Below are 13,735 nucleotides of genomic sequence, written 5' to 3'. Positions count from 1 at the left end.
CAGCTGGACAGGTCCTGGGAGCGTCCAGCCGGAGTCTAGGGCCCCAGCGCCCGCTCTTCCTCTCCCTGGCTCTGATCACACAGGTCCTTCCGAAGCTCCCTAAGGCTGGGATGTGCCCGGGCAGGACCCGCCATCCCCACGGTACCCAGGCTCCCCTTCCCATAGGCCCCGCTGAACCCCTTCTCCCAGGAGACAGAGGATGCGTGGGCCCTGCACTGAGAGGGGCTCAGTCACAGCTCAGCCCTCGCACCCGGGTTCTCCCGGATGAGGCCAGGCTGGGGTTCCAGCCCCAGCATCCCCTGCGGGGCCTGGGCAGAGGCTCATGGGCAGGGAGGGAGATGCGGGGCCCAGGTGGACTTGCCCCAGTGCCCTAAAGCTCAGGGGCCGGTTCCTTCCACAGCCCCTGCCGCTGGCAGGACAGAGGCCTCTGTGGGCGGCTCGGGTAGGGGCAGTCCCTTCCGGGGTCCCCCCTGAGCACCTGTGGTTATGGGCCATGGGTCGCCCCGGGGTTTCACACTGAGGCCCTGCCACCAAGAAGAGCCGTGACAGATGAGTGGCTGGGGGCATGTTGGGACCTGAACCTGGACCTGGGTTTCTGCTGCAGCCTTCGGGCGGTGTCGCAAGAGCCGGCAGGAAGGCTGGCCGCGGGCACTGGGTGGGTCTGGGTGGGGGGCCTGGAAGGCCCTCTGTGTGGGAAAAGGGGCTTTCTGGGATCCTGTTCTCCCAGGAAACCCACCCCCTGCGCCCGAGAGGCAGGCCGCCCCTCTGCTCCCAGGACGCCCGGTCCGGGCCCCAGGGCCCCTGCTGGGTGGGGCACAGGTTATCTCCTTCCCTTCCCCCAGGCCACAAGTCACATGCTGGGCCTGGCACGGAGGAGGCCCTGCCCCGGGCACCACCTGAGCCGGCAGGTCCCTGGTAGAGCTGAGCAGCCGGGTGCCCTGGATCGGGGGGCGCCGTGGGGGCGGGCAGACCCCCCGCCCTGCAGCTTCCTCCCGAGGGGAGAGCACCTGGCCAGGCCTGCGGAGGTGGGGCCCACGTGGCAAAGGCCACTTGAGAGGCCCCGGGGAAGGGCAGTCTGGACGGGAGGCCCGGAGGCCGGGAGACCGAGCTCGGGTCTGGGCCCTGCTCAAACCTCCCTGAGGCCCCGTCTCGGTTTCCTCCCCAGTGAGGTCTTCACACCTGCCGGAGCACTGGCCCTGCGGGGTCTCTCCCAGGGGCCGTGTCCACTCCCCACGCCTGGCCTGGCCCCCAGGGCTGGGAGCCGGCCCTGTGGCCTTTTTCCCAGCCTGTCTCTGCTCGGGGCCATTATCTCCGCTGGGCGAGGCCGCCCCAGATAGTGGGTACTGGGCGGGCTGGGAATGCCCCGGGCATCCCCGCCCCCGTGCCCAGCCCGGCCTGGTGAGGTCAGGCTCGCTGCGGCCCCTGATAACGGCCTGGCTGAGGGCTCTGGGCTCTGTATCCAGCGCCCTGTCAGGGGAGCTGAGATAACCGGGGTCCGACCAGCCCCTCTCAAGCCCAGATCCGACCTGGCCTGGGCCCGGGGGTCCTGGGGGGGACCAGCCCGGGCCCCCACACTCGCGGGAGGTCCTCTGGGGGACTGTCACCACTGGGGGGCGCAGCGGGCATCTCAGCTCCTGCATCGAGCCAGGAAAAGACGGCCGGACCCAGGGCAGCCGGCCTTCTCTGGGCCATCCCTCACCTCCCGCGGCCCCTTGGCCTGCAGGGCCCTCTCTTGGCTCCCCCCACACAGGTATCTCTCCTCCCCTGAGGGCTGAGGGCCCCTCCTCTCAGGGCACCCGTGGCCCCAGCGGGTGGACCCTTTACGACCACAGGCACAGCGCGGCCGGGACGCAAACCCCAAACCCGGAGGCCCAGAGCCCAGCTCGACCGAGGGCCAGGCCTCCTGCTCTGCCCTGGGGGCTCAAGAGCTCAAGGGCCACATGACAGGCCCCTCGGCGGGAGGACGGCGGCCACCTGCGTGTGGCCAGGAAGGGTGCCCTGGCCCCTGAGCCCCCAGGGCAGGAGTGTGGGCCTCAGGGGCCAGAAGAGTGTGGGGATCCCACTGGGCCACCTCTGCCCGTGGGCTGCCTCCCGGGTGACCCCTCGGCCTGCCCGTTGCGTGCAGCAGCAGGGAGCCAGTTTTCCGGACCCCAGGCTCATTGCACAAGCTCACAAGGTCGTTGGCACAGAGGACGGGGTTGCACCACCGGGTTCCCAGCCCGGCTTCCTCTTTGCTCTGCGGGCGGCCTCGCCGAGGGAGCGTGGCTCTCCCGGGGGGACCTGCACCGGCTCTGTCTCGCAGGCCCTCGGCAAGTCCCAGGAGCTCAGGGAGCGAGCAGCAGCAGGCCTTGGTCTGCGCGGGGACCCTGGGGGACACCGGGACCTGGTGTCTCTGGGACGTGTTCCGTGAATGGGAAACAGACGCAGGGAAAGAGCAGAAGCTCTGGCACCTTCTGCTCTGTGAGCTCATCTTCTCTTTTCTAAACAACACAAAACCCTTCCAGCCAACAGGACAGGCCCCTTCTCTCCATTGCACGGGAGGGGCAGGGAACTGAGGTCAAGGGACAGGCCTGGCCTCCAAGGGCCCCCGAAATTCCTCTTCCTCCTCCGGGAAGTCCTTCTGGACTACTGCACCTAGAAGAGAGGTCTCAGCCTCCCTGGGCGGGGAGTCCCTCCCCTCCTGCTGCTGCCCCCACTCACAGCCACCCCTGTGCCCTCCCCCGGCCGCTCTGGGGCTGCTCGGGCACAGTGCGTTTGTCCGGTGCTGTCTTTCTCTTCTTTCAGTTTGTTTCATGGAGTTGGTTTACAGCGCAGGGCGTTCTGTCTCCCACCAGCTCTCGGCACGCCCCGGGTGCTCCCTCAGGGTCTGCACCTATAGCAGGGGTGAGGACGCAGGGTGGCCAGGGCCCCTCTGTGCCTGGGATGCCCACTGAGGCCAGGCCCGGGCTGGGGGGCCTGGGGTGCAGGGGGAGGGCTCCGGCCCGGGAGGGGCTAAGGCAGGACAGGCAGCCCTGTGCGGGGCCCTGGCTGCCGTCAACCAAAGGGCACCTACCTCGCTGATAAAACAGCTGGGCTGTACCTGCCCAATGCAGACAAACCGCAGATGCGCAGGAGGGAGAAACACGGGCTGGGGGCCTGGAGCTCGCCACCGCCGCCCAGGGCGCCCCCCGCCCGGCGACGGTCTCCCAGAACCAGGGCCACCTGGGGGGACAGTCCACAGCCTGCTGCCTCCTTTCCGTTTTACAGCAGGCCCCCCTCATCCAGCCTGACAAAAACACGGCGTTCACGTCACCTTCCCTTTAAAAGTCGGAGTCCTCATTCGGACCAGCCCATCCCACTCCTCTCCCCGTGGCGATTAGCCAGGCAGCGCCAGTGCCCCACGCACTCTGCCCGCCCGCCCGCCCGCCCCACCTGGGAGCCCCCCAGACCTCCCAGCGCAGCTTCTCCCCCACTGCCGGGGCGCTTGTGGGGGGGCGGGCGGGGCCGCGTGTCACAGCATCCCTGGGGCCTGAGCAGGCCTGGGCCTCACACCTCCTCTCTCCTGGTTTCGGCTGGTGGGGAGTTTATGGCCCTGAAATACAGGTTCTGCACCCAGCCCTCGCCTGCCTCCCTCTGCACCTGTCCAGGAGGCCTTCTGCTCACCCTCCCGATCCAGGGAACCCCCTGGAGCAGCTGACTGCGGGCCCAGGCTCCAGATCACCCCAAACCCAGCCACTCTCTCGCAGCCCCTCCCAGGACTGTCTCCCTTATGTTGCAGCAGCAGCTTGAGGGCCTGTCCCCAGCTCACAGGTGAGGTTCTCAGTACCGGGAGGCAGAGAGACGTGCTGAGGACGCCCAGCGTGGGGGGCTGCCTCCTTTCGTGCCCCCTCCCATGGAGACGCACGCCAAAGCCCGATAGTCCAACCAGGTGCTGCCTGCCCCCCAAAGCACCTTGAGCCTGAGGCCAAGCCGGCAGGGGTGGCTCCACCAGCCCTCAGGGGCTTTTCTGGAGACCCCGAGGCCAGGGTGCCGGGCATGGTCGTCTGGCCCTTTGCCTCCCCCCCAGGGACCACCCAAGCCGATACCCACCTCCCAAACCTCATTCCCCCACGCGGCCGCCGGTGTCTCCCCAGCGCCGCCCCCCGCAGCCCAGAGGGTCTCCCCAGACCACCCCCTCGGCCACCTCTTGACGTCCGACAATGGTGACAAATCCGTGACGCAGAGGGGCTGGCAGGGACCAGGCAGGGTGGGGTCTAGGCTACTGCAGGCTGAGGGGTCCCTGAGCCCCAGAGCCTGGGAGCGAGGGCCAGCCGTCGCCCCACCCAGGTCGCCTGCAGGCACAGCGTGTTTAGACAGCTGGAGGGGCCAGAGCTGGCCCTCGACCTGGCCGCTTTCATTTTTAATTAGTCTTTCTGGAGGTGACCATGGGAGGAGGCGGAGCAGAGGAAGTCACCTCCACTGGGAAAGGGTAACCCAGTTGGAGGTGGGGATGGGAAACAGCGGGGGGGTGGGGTGGGTGGGGGCTCTGGAGAAAGCACTGGAATTGGCTGTGCTGGGGACCCAGGAGAGCTCCCTGCTCTGGGCTCCAGGAGGATGTTGGAGGGAGGATGTTTCTCCAAAAAAAAGCCCGCCCCACCCTCCCCATCACACCCCCTCCCATCACACCCCCTTCCCATCCCACCCCCATCACACCCCCATCTCAACCCCTCCCATCCCACCCCATCTCAACCCCTCCCCATCACCCCCTCCTATCACCCCCATCACACCCCCTCCCATCACACCCCTTCCCACCCCACCCCCATCACACCCCCTCCCATCCCACCCCTTCCCATCACCCCCTCCCATCCCACCCCATCTCAACCCCTCCCATCACCCCCTCCCCATCACACCTCCTCCCATCACGCCCCCTCCCATCACCCCCATCACACCCCCTCCCATCTCACCCCCTCCCCATCATACCACCCCTCCGAGGAACAGATGTGAGATGGAGAAGCTACTGCTCTTAGCCCCAGGGGCTGAGCACCTAGAGGGGCTCCTGGCCCCCACCCCCCGAGGCTGGGGCTCTGGACAGCTCAGGGAAAGACGAGCACCAGTCCCACACCCACGCCCCAGCCAGGACCCAGGACGCCTCTGCCTGGGCTGGTGAGGCTGGCTGGTGGTGGAGGTGCAGTGGGGTGGGGGGGTGGGTCGGTCTGACAGGGAGGGAGACTGTTCCTGGCCACGACTGGGACCTGCAAGGCCTTGTCCCTTCCTGAGCTGACAGTTCCCTGCGTGCTCCAGACCGAGCACAGCGCAGCCCGGTTCCTAGGGAAGAGCTGAGCAAGTGGCAAGCCTGTGAGGCCGGCGAAGCTCTCACGTGGTGGAGGATGCGGAGCCAGGTGTGACTTCTGCCATCTGTGCTGGGGGCGGAGGGAGCCCCAAATGGCGCTCCTGGGTCCCCTGCGCCCTAGATGAGCTGTCGCCCAGGCCCTGGGCCCAGGTAGCCCCTCTCCTCAGCGGGGCCCATCCCAGCACTGGCTCACAGTGGAAGCTGAGAAGGTCCCCAGCCGTGGTTTGCACACAGTAGGTGGGGTTAAGCCCCTCCCCCCGGGGAGCAGGGGCTGAGGCGGGACGGTGGCGGTGGCTGGGGTCCCTGGGGCTGAGCAGGAGGTGGCCGGGCCCCCAGAGGGGGTGGGAAAGGGGATGCGACCTGAGCAGGCAGAGGAGGCGGGGACTCTGTCCGAGAGGGGCCCCCCCGACGCAGGAGGAGGCGGCGGACAAGCTGGCAGGCCCGGCAGAGGGTCCCTGGGTCCCCCAGTCCTCCGTGGGCACAGCCTCTCCTGGCCCAAGGAGAGCTGTCTTCCAAGAGCCCTGGGGTCCCTTCAGCTCTGGCAACCCAGCGGCTGCATTCCCTGAGCGCCTAGTGTGCGCCAGGCTGCGAGGTGCTGGGGCGGGCGCGGCGCCACTTCCACCCTGTGCATCCTCCAAGCTGCGCTTACAGGAAAGGGCTCCGGCCCGTGGCAGGCGGCTCAGCTCAGAGGGCTCAGGGCTCCAGGGCCGAGCCTGCAGTGGCCGACCTCCGAGGCGTACGGAGAAACCCCCTGCCCAGGTCTGCCAAGAGCAGCTGCTGGCAGGGGAGGGGGTCCGGGCCCCAGCCTCCTGGCCCCTGCGTCTCAGGCGGGGAAGCTGCTGGCAGAGGGTGTGGGTGCCGCTCCCAGCCTGCGGGTCACCTCGACTCAGGACAAAGCTCGCCAGGCCCCGCCTCATCCCCGAGGCCCCTTCCCCAGGCCCCCGCCCATCACAGGGATCCACAGGCCCAGCGTCACCAGCCAGCTCAGCGCCACGTGCGGGCCCTGCTCGAGGCTTGGGCCGGCCCCCGGAGGCCCAGGAGCCTCACTTTCCCGGGGCCCGGCTTTCCTGCTTGCCTCTCCTGCAAGGGCCTCTTGCTGGCCCTTTCGCACCCTGGAATATTCCAGCACACTGGCGGGGGCCCTGGGAGCTGATTTAGACTTATGGGGCCCGCCCCTGGATCGCTGTGTGGTTCAAGCCGCCTGCCGCCCTCTCTCATTCCTTCCACGCTCAGGTCCGAGCTGGTAGAGGGAACCAGCTGAGTCACTTGGCGACGACAAGCGGCTGGTCCCCTGCCTCCTCTCGGCTTCCTGGGGTACCCCCTGGGCCCCAGAGCCCCTGAGAGGCCGCTGCTCTCTGGCCCTGGCCGCCTCGACCTCCTTCCTAGGCCTTCGAGGCCCAGCTCAGCGGCCTGGCTCGCGCTTTCCAGGCTCCTCGGCCTGCTCTGACCTGGGGGCTCCCCACGGCGGGTTCCCTGTGGGAAGGCCCTTCCTCCCGCACACTCTAAGGGGCCCTCCGCTCGCCCCCGGCTCACCGGCCCCCTCCTCCCGGAGCACCCTTCACCCCGGGTCAGCGAGGCGTCCTGTGTCGGCGGCCGACGGGGGACCCTGGCCACGGAGCTCCTCGAGGACGGGGTGCAGAGGGCCCTCGGTCAAGGCCGAGGTCATGCGTGATGGCTGGCTCTGAGGTCCAAACTGAGGCCCAGTGGTCAGCTGGCGGGGCTGCACGGAGACAGCCACTTCCTGGGCTGGCTGGTGACTCACAGGCCTGTTTCTGGGAAAACTCCCACCAGATCCGATGGCTCAGGGCGCGCGCGGCCGCGTGGGGGCAGATGTGGGAAACGCGGTTGTGCTTCGGGGCCGGGGGCTGGGCCCTCGGCCTCTGGAAGGCCCAGCTGCCAGGCTGAGACTGGGCTGCCCTCCCAGGCCTCTGGAAGGCCCAGCTGCCAGGCTGAGACTGGGCTGCCCAGGCCTCCCCAGCCATTTTTATCCTAGGGATAAAAACAAACCCACTCCCACTCGGTGGGGTGGGGGGGTGGTGTCAGGCCCTGCCCGCTGGTGGCCCGGACAGTCCCCGAGGCCGGCAGCCCTGGGACCCCGCGGCTCAGAGAGATGGAGAAGCCACGGAGCCGGGTCTGGCCAGACTGGGGTGTCCGGAGGAAACAGGCGGCTGCTAAACGGGGGTGGGATGTGGGATCCGTCCCCATGAGGCTTCCAGGCCAGAGTCCAAACGCCATTTGCTCAGCAGGTCCCTGGAAAAACATCCTTCTGGGAAGGCTCCGAGGGGCGGGGGGGGGCAGCCCAGGCCTCCTGAACAAACAGCTCTCGACCCGCACAGGCCGGCGGCCCCCCCCCGCACCCCCCCCCCCCCCGCAGGCCATTTGGCTCCCGCGGCCACCCGCCCTCGTCCGCTGCAGGGAACACAGCGGTGACAGAAGGCACGGCCACTGCTCCTTCCTGAGGGGCCCGGGCTGGCGTCCGGCCGGGCTGGGGACGCTGGGCGGGTCTTTGTTTCACCGCATTACTGGGATGTAACTCACATCTACCCACTTAAAGTGTGCAATGCAACACTGCTCGGTGTATCTCAGACAGGTCGACCTCACCACAATCTACGTTACTGTGTTTTTTGGTTTTTGGCGGTGCCTGCGGCCTGCAGAAGTTCCGGGGCCAGGGATGGAACCAGCGCCCCGGCAGGGAAGTCCCTGCAGCGACCATGTCAGATCCTGACCCACCGAGCCGCCCGGGAAGCCCCACAGTCGATTCTAGGCCTTTGCCTTCACCTGGGGGAGAAACCCCTCATCACTGCGGCGTCTCCCCCGACCCGGGCCCCACCTCGTCGTCCTGCGGCCTAAGGAACCACTGAGCCTCCCTCCGCCTCCGTGGGTGCCCGAGTTCCGGGCCTTCCACGCGAGCGGAACCTCCGCGCTGTGGAGGTCGAGGCTGGCTCCTCTCGCGGCTCCTCGTCCTCCAGGCGCATCTGGGTTGAGGCCGCGTCTGGACTCAGTCCTTTCCGCGGCCAAGTACGTGCTGGACCGCGTGTGCCCAGTCGTCATCCGCTGCCGGACGCTCGGGTCGTTGCTGCCGTTGGGTTGCTGCGAACCGCGCTGCCAGGAACGTGTGGGTCGAGGCCATTCTCCCGGGTACACCTCCACCTAGGAAGGGACCCGCCAGGCTGGCTGCATCCCTCGAGGAACTGCCCCGGTTCACGCCTCCAGCGGCAATGTGGGGTTCCGGGTCCCCAGCCGCTTGCCTGGCTCCCCAGGCTCCGCTCTCCCAACTGGCGCGGCCGAGCCGGTGGCAGGTGTGAGTGTGGCCTGACATGTACGTGCCCTGGGCTTCCCTAGAACCCGTGAGGCCGGTCTGAGGTCAGCAGCCCTGGGGGCAGGAAGGCCGAGCTCCTGTTTCACAGGCGCTCGCTGGGCTGGGAGAGACCCCTCCTCCGGGGCCCCAGTGCCGGACACAGGCTGCCCTGCCGCCCTCGCTGGTCAGCATTCTCCAGACGTCTGGGCGAGGCAGGAGTCCCAGGGGCACTTGTCCCCACGCTCCCCAGCCTGGTACCTGAGCCCCACGTGTTGCCCGAGTGGGCCATTGGGCCTGAAGCCAGAGGACACGCAGGCCTGAGCCCTGAAAGTTTCTGGGGCCACAGAGGTCCCTGAGCCACCCGTGCCCAGAACGTGAGGGGCCACCCAGCTGTGGTCCCCAGTCCCCTGGGCTCCCATGGACGGCCGAGGGGCGCAGCCCCCTCCCTGCTGCTTCCCTCCGGCCTGGGGTCTCCTGTCCCGTGGGGTCCCCTTCCCGCCCTGGCCCCTGGTGGCCCCTGCTCCGTCTGTTGGCTGCCCTGGGTGATACTGGCATGTCCTGCAGCGCTGAGGGGGGCCGCACAGGACTGGGCGCCGAGGTCGCAGTGCGGGGGGAGGGGGGGCGGCCCAGCCTTCCTCGCAGCCCTCCCCTGGCCTGCCCCCCCCCCCAGAACTGCCTGAGGCCATCTGGGCAGTGCCATCTGCCCACCCGCTCCTAGAAACCGCCACCCCTGCCCAGGGTGTCCCCAGGGAGGTGGCAACTGCTCAGACAAATGTACAAAGCACCCTGGCCTCTGGGTCTCAAGGAGCGCCCGGGGGCTGGTGGAGTCGCCCGTGCCCGCTGAGGCTTCAGGCCTGGCCACGATGGCGCTCTGCCCTCAGCTGCCCTTCTGTGTCACATTTCAATAGTTCCACAGGGAACTTTCAAGGAGGTGACACCTCCAGGAGGGTGGGAGAGGTGAGGTCCCCAGAGGCCACCAGTTCCTCCCGAAGCAGAGGCCAGGGCCTGAGAGTGGGCAGCAGACTTCCCGCATTCGCACCGCGGCTCCGACGCCCTGCACCCCGTATGCTGTGGAGACAGAGGGCCAGCCCCCTCGGCCGCCCTTGCGCTCATGAAAGGCCGACGGTGCACGAGCCCAGAGATTTGCTGAGTGAAAGCCCAGGACGCCCTGGGCCCCAAGCCCCGCTGTGCTCCCCCAGAGCTGGTCCCCACGCTGTCGCCCCAAGCCCGTGTTTCAGGGGCCTCTGGGTGGTGGGCACATAGTCCTCAACGGGGCTGGTGGGAAGAGGTCCCACAAGGGAACTCAGAGAGGAGAAGGCTCCCAGAAGGGGTGAGCGTGGGCATTTGGGGCCAGTGCCCAAAGGGAAGGCGAGCCGGACAGCAGGGGCTGGGACGAGGCCGGCAGCCCACAGCAGGGTGGCAGGGGGGTAGGGGGGAGCTGCAGGGCCGGGGAGGGGCCAGCCCGCTGGCATCCTCCGGCCTTGGCCTGCCCGCCCGCCCCGCTCTGGAGGCCTTGGGATTCCCGCATGGGCGAGGGGGGGTCCCGCCCATCCCAGGACGCCTTCTTGGGCGTGGCTGCCGTCGGCTGCCTGGCACCGGGCCTGACTCAGTGTCCAGTGTCTGTGCCTGAGGCCATCTCATCTTTATGGCCCCGTGGGGGGCTGGAGGCGGGGGAGGGCGGGAGGCCCGGCCTCACACACCATTTGCTGAGGCTGCTGCCCAGCTGTCGGGCCTCACCCCCTGAGAGGGCCGCTTGTGGCCCGTTTGGCATTTGTCCCCTGGCCAACGAAACCCCATGGCTCTGTTTTCCCAGGAGTGGGGCCTGTGCTGGGAGACACACACAGGCAGAGAGAGGGAGGGACTGGGGGAGAGAGACTGGGGGAGCAGGCCGCCAGCAGCTCTCCCCCAGGGCCAGGCTGCTTGGCGGGGGCGGGGCCGGGCCAGGCCCCCCCTGCTCCTTGCCCTTCCCATTCCCTGCCTGGCCTCAGGGTTGGGGGGCAGGTGAATCTGGAGTGGACCAGGCCCACATGCCAGCGGGCACGGGACAAAGACCCCTTTGAAGTCGAGATCAAATGCTTCGAGTTTTATTTGAGTTTGGGAAGAGGTATAGCTGGTTTCTTTCGGGGCCTCGCGGGGGTGTCAGGCGGGGGTGGGGGTACAGGTGAGGCAGAGGCCGCCTCAGGAGGCCAGAGGCGAGGGGTCCGGGAGCCCTTCCTCCCCTCCTTCCCTCCCTCTCCCTCCTTCTGTCCTTCCTGGAGAGGAGAACTCCAGGGAGGGCTTGCTCGCCCCTGGCCCCTAGGGCCACTAGGCTGGAGACGGCTGCTGCCTCCACCTTGCAGCTCTAGGCCTCCAAGATGGGCAGGAAGGTGGCAGGAGCAAACTGCGTGTGGGCGATGGGTGGGGTGGGGGAGGCCCTGCCTGGGCTCAGCGGCTTTGGAGGGAGCAGGGAGCCCAGGTGGGGTTTGGCCTGGGAGCCCCATTCGGTGTGGAGCAGAGAGGAGGCCTTCTCCTCATTCTGGACACTTGGCCTGTATACAGCCACTGGGCGGGCCTCCCTCTCAGCCTGGCATTGTCCCCACAGCCACCCCAGCTCAGCACGCAGCCCCTGTGGGCTCTATCCTGGGCCCAGCACCCGCACCCACTCCCTTCGGCCCCGTGGGAACCAACCGGCTGCGTGGGCCGTGGGGGGCTGGCCGGCTGCCCTGGGGGACGTCACCGTCCTGGCCCTGCCCACAGAGCCTCCTGGGCACACTGGCTTCCCCTCTAATGAGCCACCAGCTCCGCCTGCTTTGATCCCTGGCCTGGGACCCCGGGCTCCGCCTCTCCGCATACCTGGGCCTTCTCCAGACTCCGGGCCCTGAGCCCGCGCCAGCCTGTCCCTGTGTCCCTGGCCCCCTGCTCCCCTCTCCCGCGTGGCACCGGCCTCAGGTAGCATCCCGCACAGCTCAAGGTGGCTGTGTGGTCTTGGAGGTGCCAGCTCTGTGTGTCCTGGGGGCAGCCTGGGTGAGGGACGGCCCGGGGTGGCCTCTGAAGCCAACTCAGGCTGGACCTTAGCTCCGAAGAGCCACGAGCAGGTGGTGGCGTGCAGACTCCAGAGAGCAGAGCTTCCGGGGGCTGGGCGTAGGGTGGGCTGCTTGGAGGTGGCCACTGGGGACCGAGAGAGGACAGAGCCTGAAAACACCAGGATAGGGTGTGGGGGCTCCGACCTCCCATTCCTCTGGGCTGGAGCTCCCCCACCCAGCCAGGTCAGAGGTCTGGGGAGCTCTGCATGGGTCGGAGCCCACGGGAGAGTGTCCAGAACGAGGCTGGGGCTGAGGAAGCCTGGGGCTCCCTGGGCTGCGCCCCTCCGCCCACCCTCGCCTGGGACTGAAGCCCCTGCAGGAGCCACTCCTGGAGGGGGAGGCCAGGAGGACACCCAGAAACCTCCCCTCCCCGCCTAGGGGCCGGCGGCCTTTGAAGTGGGAAGTTTGGGAAGGGAGGGGGCGGCCAGGGCTGTAATTAGGGAACTTTCACTCTCATGCAGCCGCCGAGTGAAACCAAACTGGCCCCTGGCTCCCAGGAGCCTCGCTCCCCAGACAGGACCCTGGGCAGGGTCACCCATCTCCACAGCCACCCTGGCTGCCATCCCCAAGAGGGCAGATGGGGGACCTGCCCCCGAGCACCGCCTGCCCCACTCCCACCAAGAAGGGGACCAGGCAGAAGGGGGGGTGGCTCCTGCAGCGCCTCCTCCCCGCTGCTGGGGCCAGCTCGGGGCCTCAGGGCAGCCATAGGGCTCGGGGGCTCCCCTCAGCCCTCAGCATCCTAGCGCCTGGGCCCCCAGGGCCTGTTTCCTGAGCAAAGGGTGGGGTGGGAACCCCTGGGATTTTAGGCAGGAATCATGGCCAAACGCTGCCGAGTCTGTCCCAGGGAGCAGGACAGTCGGAGGAGAGCAGGACACCTGGGCTGTGCGGTCACCTCCACCCTGGACGGGGCACAGCTGTCCCCCCACTGGGTGAAACCTGGTGTGGTCTGTCCTGGGGAGGGTGGGGGACTGGGGCGGGGCCGCAACACCAGATCCATCCAAGGGGGCTGGTGTGGAGCCAGGACTTTCTAGCTCCCATCCCCACCTCTCGATAATGTCACAGCCTGTGTTGGCCGGACTGCGCCAGGAGGACACAGACACTGCCCCTGGGGGTCCCAGGTCAACAGGAGAACGAACGGGGAGCAAGGCTAGGCTGGGCTGCAGGCCACAGCTCTGCTCCTGCCTCACCTTCGCCACCTAAACTCTTGGCCCTTGCCCCCACTGTGCCCCCGCTGGGACCCACTCCTTTGCTCCTCTGCCTCTTATCTGCCTTTCAGGTCTCTGCCTGGAGACGGACCTCTGCCAGGCTTCTCTGAGCCCCACAGCAACGAATGCCCCTCGTCTGCATTCCTGCGTGCGCTGTGCGTTCCTGTCCTGCTGCTTGTGTCCTCCAGAGGTCACAGCAGGGCTGGACCTTCATCCGTTCTTCCTTCCATCCTTCCACCGACTATCCATCCACACATCCATCCATCCGCCTGCCACTCGTCCATCTTTCCTTCCATCCGTATGTCTTCCTAGCCATGCATTCATCTGCCCATCCACCCACTATCCACCGTCTAATCACCCATCCATCTCTCCACCATATTTCCATCCATTCATCCACATCTGCAATCCACTCATCTCTCCCTCCCTCCATCCCTCTCTCCGTCTCTCCATCCCTCCATCCCTCTCTCCATCTCTCCATCCCTCCATCGTTCCATCCATCCCTCCCTCCCTCCCTCTCTCCATCCATCCCTCCATCTCTCCCTCCTTCCCTCCATCCCTCCATCCATCCTCCCTCCCTCCCTCCCTCCCTCCGTCCCTCCCTCCCTCCATCCGTCCCTCCCTCCATCCGTCCCTCCCTCCCTCCCTCCCTCCATCCATCCCTCCCTCCATCTCTCCCTCCCTCCATCCCTCCCTCCATCTCTCCCTCCCTCCATCCCTCCCTCCATCCCTCCCTCCCTCCCTCCCTCCATCCCTCCCTCCATCCCTCCCTCCCTCCCTCCCTCCCTCTCTCCCTCCCTCCATCCCTCCCTCCATCCCTCCCTCCCTCCCTCCCTCCATCCCTCCCTCCCTCCCTCCCTCCATC

Source organism: Phacochoerus africanus, chromosome 2 (genome assembly GCF_016906955.1).
Source record: "Phacochoerus africanus isolate WHEZ1 chromosome 2, ROS_Pafr_v1, whole genome shotgun sequence".
NCBI classification, from domain to species: Eukaryota; Metazoa; Chordata; class Mammalia; order Artiodactyla; family Suidae; genus Phacochoerus; species Phacochoerus africanus.
Note: the sequence above shows the minus strand (reverse complement) of the source record.